This window comes from Hordeum vulgare, chromosome 4H (assembly GCF_904849725.1).
Source record: "Hordeum vulgare subsp. vulgare chromosome 4H, MorexV3_pseudomolecules_assembly, whole genome shotgun sequence".
Taxonomy (NCBI): domain Eukaryota; kingdom Viridiplantae; phylum Streptophyta; class Magnoliopsida; order Poales; family Poaceae; genus Hordeum; species Hordeum vulgare.
Window position 1 is genome coordinate 24,669,559 of NC_058521.1, and position 7,343 is coordinate 24,676,901.

Below are 7,343 nucleotides of genomic sequence, written 5' to 3' on the forward strand. Positions count from 1 at the left end.
AAGGAACATTCCGTAGGAAACTTATGGAAAACGTTTCTTGAGGAGTTTGTTCAAAAACTTCACACGAACTTTGTTAATGAACACTCGACGAACGTGTTCAGAGAACATACACCAACTCCCAGCTTGTGCCCGAGTGCATCATTGGAAATATGGTATCTCACGTTTGCTTAGACCTAATTGTATCTCATGTGGAGATTCTTAGGGAAAAAGAACGGGAAAATTGAATCCAACAATACAAGAACTACCACGTAAACATGGTTCTGAATCAATTTTGAGTAGTGTCAACTAATACATAGATATGTGACTCATACGGAGTTCGTTTTTCCTCAAGGAGTACTCGAAACGCTCGTGACGACTAGCCACTTCAAAGGAACCTTTCGTTGTGAACTTGTGGAAACTTTTCTTAAGGAGTTTGTTCACAAACTTCAAAGGCTCTTTCTTAATGAACACTCGACGAACGTGTTCAGAGAACATACACCAAGTCCCGGCTTGTGACCGAGTGCATCATCGAAACTATAGTCTCTCGCATATCCCTATACCTAATGGTATTTCATATGGAATTTTTTAGGGAAAACAAAAGGAAAAATCGGATCCAACAAGATAAGAAGTGTTGTGTAAACTTGGTTCTAAATCAGTTTTGAGCAGTGTCAAGTAATACAGAGATATCTAACTCATACATAGTCTGATTGTTCTCAAAGATTACTCAAATCACTCGTGATGAACAACCACTTAGAAGGAACCCTGCATAGGAAAGTTATGGAAACCTTTTCTTAAGGAGTTCGTTCATAAACTTCACATGAACTTTCTTAATGAACAATCGACAAACGCGTTCACAGAATATACACCAAGTCCGTGCTTGTGCCCCGATGCGTCATCATAAATATGGTCTCTCTCGCATATACCTAAACCTAACTGCATCTCATATGGATATTTTTAGGGAAAACAATTGGAAACATCAAATCAAACATGACAAGAACTACTTTGTAAACTTGGTTATAAATCAGTTTTGAGGAGTGTCAACTAATACGGGGATATCTGACTCATACGGAGTCCATTTTTCCTCAAAATGTACTCGAAATGCTCTTGGCGAACAACCACTTCAAAAGAACCTTTCATAGGTAACTTCCGGAAAACATGTCAGAAGGAGTTCATTCAAAACTTCACAGGAACTTTCTTAATGAACACTCGACAAACCTGTTCATAGAAAATACACCAAGTGCCAGCTTGTGCCTAGTGCATCATCACGACTATGGTCTCTCGAGTATCCCAAAACCTAATGGCGTCTCATATGGAGATTTTTAGGGAAAAAGAACGGAAAAGATTGAATCCAAAAAGACAAGAGCTGCTGTATAAACTCGGTTATTAATTAGTTTTGAGGAGTGTCAACTAATATAGAGATATCTGACTCAGACGTGTCCTTTTTCCTCAATGAGTACTTGAAACACTCGTGACGACCAGCAACTTCGAAGTAACCTTCCATTAGAAATTTATGGAAACCTTTTATTCACGAGTTCGTTCACGAACTTCACAGGAACTTTCTTAATGAACACTCGATGAATGTGTTCAGAGAACATACACCAAGTCCGAGCTTGTCCCTAGTGCATCATCGGAACTATGATCTCTCTCATATCACTAGACCTAATTGCATCTCATATGGATATTTTTAGGGGAAAATAACGGAAAAAAGGGATCCAACAAGACAAGAGCTGCTCTCTAAATTCGGTTCTAAATTAATGTTGAGGAGTGTCAACTAATACAGAGATATTTGACCCATACGGTGTCGGTTTTTCCTCAACAAGTACTGGTAACACTCGTGACGACCAGTTACTTTGAGGAACCAGCCGTAAGAAACTTTTTGAAAACGTTTCTTTAGGAGTTCGTTTAAAAACTTCACACGAACTTTCTTAATGAATACTCAATGAACGTGTTCAAAGAACATACACCAAGTCCCAGCTTGTGCCCGAGTGCATCATTGGAAATATAGTATCTCACGTTTCCCTAAACCTATTTGCATATCGTATGGAGATACTTAGGAAAAAAGAACGGAAAAAATTGAATCCAACAAGACAAGAACTACCCTGTAAACTTCGTTCTAAATCAATTTTGAGTAGTATCAACTAATACAAAGATATGTGACTCATACATAGTCCGTTTTTCCTGAAAGAGTACTCTAAACGCTCGTGAATACCAATCACTTCGAAGGAAACTTTCGTTGCGAACTTGTGGAGAACTTTTCTTAAGGAGTTTGTTCACAAACTTAAAAGGAACTTTCTTAATGAACACTCGACGAACGCGTTCAGAGAACATACACCAAGGTCCAGCTTGTGCCCCAGTGAATCATCAGAACTATAGTCTATCGCATATCCCTAGACCTAATGGTATCTCATATGGAGATTTTTAGGGAAAAACAATAGGAAAAATCGGATCCAACAACACAAGAACTGCTCTGTAAACTTGGTTCTGAATCAGTTTTGAGCAGTGTCAATTAATACAAAGATATCTAACTCATACGTAGTCTGTTTCTTCTCAATGATTACTAAACACACTCATGATGAACAACCACTTAGAAGGAATCTTTCGTAGGAAACTTATGGAAAACTTTTCTTAAGGAGTTCGTTCACAAACTTCACATGAACTTTCTGAATGAACACTCGACGAACGCGTTCACAGAACATACAAAAAGTCCAAGCTTGTGCCATGATGCATCATCGGAAATATGGTCACTCGTGTATACCTAAAGCTAATTGCATCTCACATGGAGATTTTTAGGGAAAACCAACAGGAAAAATCAGATCTAACAAGACAAGAACTGCTTTGTAAACTTGGTTCTGAATCAGTTCTGAGGAGTGTCAACTAATACAAAGATATCTGGCTCATATGGAGTACATTTTTCCTCAACGAGTATTCAAAATGCTCGTGGAGAACAATTAATTCAAAGGAACATTTCATAGGAAACTTATGGAAAACTTTGCTCAAGGAGTTCGTTCACAAACTTCATAGGAACTTTCTTAATCAAGTCTCGACGAAAGTGTTCAAAGATCATACACCAAATCCCAGCTTGTGCTGAGTGCATCATCGGAATTATGCTCTCTTGCATATCCATATACCTAATTGATTCTCATATGGAGAAGTTTAGGGAAAAAGAAAGGAAAAAAATCGGAGCAAACAAAACAAGAACTACTCTGTAAACTCGGTTCTGAATTAGTTTTGAGCAGTGTCAACTAATACAGATATATCTGACTCATACGGTGTCCGTTATTCCTGAAGGAGTACTCGAAACGCCCGTGAAGACCATCCACTTCGAAGGAACCTTTTTTTGGAAACTTATGGAAAACCTTTCTTAAGCAGTTTGTTCGCAAACTTCACATGATCTTTCTTAATGAACACTCGACTAACGTGTTCAGAGAACATACACCAAGTCCCAGCTTGTGCCCTAGTGCATATTTGGTACTATGGTCTCTTGCATATACCTAATCCTAATTGCATCTAATATGGAGACTTTTATGGAAAAACAACTGAAAAAATCAAATCCAACATGAAAAGAAGTGCTTTCTAAACTTGGTTCAGAATCAGTTTTAAGCAGTGTCAAGTAATACAATATCTGACTCATACGGAGTCCGTTTTTAGTCAACTATTACGCGAAATGATTGTGGCAAATAACCACTTCAAAGAAACTTTTCATAGGAAACTTATGGAAAACTTTTGTGGATAAGTTCATTCACAAACTTCACATGAACTTTCTTAATGAACACTCGACGAACCTGTTAAGAGAACATACACCAAGTCCCAACTTGTGCCTGATGCATCATCGGAACTATGGTCTATTGGACATCCCTAGACCTAATTAAATCTCCTATGGATATTTTTAGGGAAATAGAGCGGAGAAAATTGGATCTAGCAAGACAAGAGTTGTTGTGTGAACTCGATTCTAAATTAGTTTTGAGGAGTGTCAACTAATACAGAGATATCTAACTCATACGTGTCCTCATTTCCTCAACGAGTACTCAAAACTCTCGTGACAACCAGCCACTTCGATGGAACCTTCGATAGGAAACTTATGGTAATTTTTTCTTCAAGAGTTCATTCACCAACTTCACAGGAACTTTCTTAATGAACAATCGATGAATGTCTTTAGAGAACATACACCAAGTCACAGCTTGTGACCGAGTGCATTATTGTAACTATGACCTACTGTGTTTCCCTAGACATAATTGCATCTCATATGGAGATTTTGAGGAAAAAAGAGCAAAAAAATCAAATCCAACCATACAAGAACTGCCAAACTTGGTTACGAATCAGTTTTGAGTACTTTCAACTAATACAGAGATATCTGACCCATAAGGAGTCCGTTTTTCCACAACAAGTGCTCGAAAAGCTCGTGAAACCAACCACTTCGAAGGAACCTTTTGCTGCAAACTTATAGAAAACTTTTCTTAAGGTGTTTGTTCACAAACTTCACACGAACTTTCTTAATAAACACTCGACAAAGGTGTTCGGAAAACATACACCAAGTACTAGCTTGTGCTACAGTTCATCATCAGAACTATGGTCTTTCGCATATCCCTGGACCTAACTGCATCTCATATGGAGATTTTGAGGGTAAAAGAAGAGGAAAATTGGATCCAACAAGGCAAGAACTGCTTTGTAAACTTGGTTTTGAATCAAATTTGAGCAGTGTCAACTAATACATAGATATATGTCTCATACCGAGTCAATTTTTTCTCAACGAGTAGTCGAAACTCTCGTGACGGCACCTTTCATAGGAAACTTATGGAAAATTTTCTTAAGGTGTTCGTTCACAAACTTTATAGGAAATTTCTTTATGAACAATCGACGAACGTGTCGAGGGACCATACACCAAGTCCCAACTAGTACCCAATGCATCATCAGAACTATGGTCTCTCATGCGTCCCTAGATATAATTGCATCTTATATGGAGATTTTTAGGTAAAAAAGAATGAAAAAAGTAGGATCCAACAAGATAAGAACTGCTATGTAAACTCGGTTCTAAATAAGTTTTGAGTAGTGTCAACCAATACACAGATATCTGACTCACACGGAGTCCGTTTTTCCTCAACGACTACTCGAAACACTTGTGATGACAAACCACTTCGAAGGATCCTTTCGTAGGAAACTTATGGAAAACTTTTCTTCATAAGTTCATTCACAAACATCACACGAAATTTCTAAATGAACATTGGACGAACGTGTTCAGAGAACATACACCAAGTCCCAGCTTGTGCCCCATGCAGCTCAGAACTATGGTCTCTCGCGTATCCGTAGACCTAATTGCATCTCATATGGAGATTTTTAGGGGAAAATAATGGAAAAAATTGGATCCAACAAGACAAGAACTGCTTTGTAAAACTCGGTTCTGAATTAGTTTTGAGCAATGTCAACTAATACATAGATATCTGACTCATATATTGTCTATTATTGCTCAACGAGTACACGAACGCACATGAAGACCAACCACTTCGAAGGAAACTTGCGTTGGAATCTTATGGAAAACTTTTCTTAAGGAGTTTGTTCACAAACTTCACAAGACCTTTCTTAATGAAGACTTGACGAACGCATTTAGAGAACATACACTAAGTCCCAGCTTGAGCCCAGTGCATCATCGGAACTATGGTCTCTCGCATGTACGTAAGCCCAATCGTATCTCATATGGAGATTTTTGGGGGAAAGACGGGAAATATCAAATCCCAAAAGACAAGAATTGCTTTGTAAACTTGGTTCTTAATCAGTTTTGTGTAGTGTCAACTAATACAGAGATATCTGACTCATACGGAGTCCATTTTTTCTAAACGAGTAATCAAAACACTCATGATGACCAGCCACTTAGAAGGAACCTTTCGTAGGAAATTTATGGAAAAAGTTCTTTAAGGAGTTCGTTCACAAACTTCGCGGGAACTTTCTTACTGAACACTCGATGAACGCGCTTCATAGAACATACACCAAGCCCGAGCTTCTGCCCCGGTGCATCATCGGAAATAAGGTCTCTCGCATATACCTAAACCGAATTGCATCTGATATGGAGATTTTTAGGGAAAAGCAACATGAAAAGAAAGATCCAACAAGACAAGAACTGCTGTAAACTTGGTTCTCAATTAGTTTTGAGTAGTGTCAACTAATACAGAGATATCTGATTCATACGGATTTAGTTTTTCCTCAATGAGTACTCAAAACACTCGTGACAACCAGCCACTTCGAAGGAACCTTCCGTAGGAAACTTATGGATTTTTTTTTCTTCACGAGTTCGTTCACAAACTTCACACGAACTTTCTTAATGAACACTCGACGAACGTGTTCACAGAACATACAACAAGTCCTAGCTTGTGCCCGAGTGCATCATTGGAACTATGGTCTCTCGCGTTTCCCTAGACCTAATTGCATCTCAAATGGAGATTTTTAGGGAAAAAGAACAGAAAAACAAAAGCAACAAGATAACAATTACCATGTAAACTTGGTTATCAATCAGTTTTGAGTAGTGTCAACTAATACAGAGATATTTGATTCATACGAAGTACATTGTCCTCAACAAGTACTCAAAATGCTCATGATGACGAGCCACTTTGAAAGAACCTTTTCATAAGAAGTTTGTTCATGAACTTCAGATGAACTTTCTTAATGAACACTCGACGAACATGTTCAGAGAACATACACCAAGTCCGAGCTTGTGCCATAGTGCATCATCATAACTATGGTCTCTCGCATATCCCTAGACCTAACTGCATGTCATATGGAGATTTTCAGCAAAAGGGGGGAAATCGGATCCAACAAGACAAGAACTCATATGTAAGCATGGTTCCAAATCAGTTTGTTGCAGTGTCAACTAATACAGAGATATATAACTCATATAGAATCTATTTTTTATCAACGAGTACTCAAAACTCTCATGACGAACAACAACTTAGAAGGAACCTTCTGTAGGAAACTTATGGAAAATTTTCTTAAGGAACTTCAGAGGAACTTTCTTAATGAACATGTTCACAAAACATACACCAAGTCCCAGCTTGTGCCCACATGCATCGTCGTAAATATGGTCTCTTGCGTATACCTAAACCGAATTGCATCTCATATGGAGATTTTTAGGGAAAAACAACAGGAAAAATCTGATCCACCAAGACAAGAACTGCTCTGTAATCTTGGTTCTGAATGAGTTTTGAGCAGTGTCAACTAATACAAAGATATCTGACTCATACGGAGTCCGTTTTTCCTCAACGAGTACACGAAATGCTCATGGTGAACAACCACTCCAAAGGAACCTTTCATAGGTATCTTATGGACAACTTTTCTGAAGGAGTTCGTTCACAAACTTCACAGGAACTTTCTTAACGATA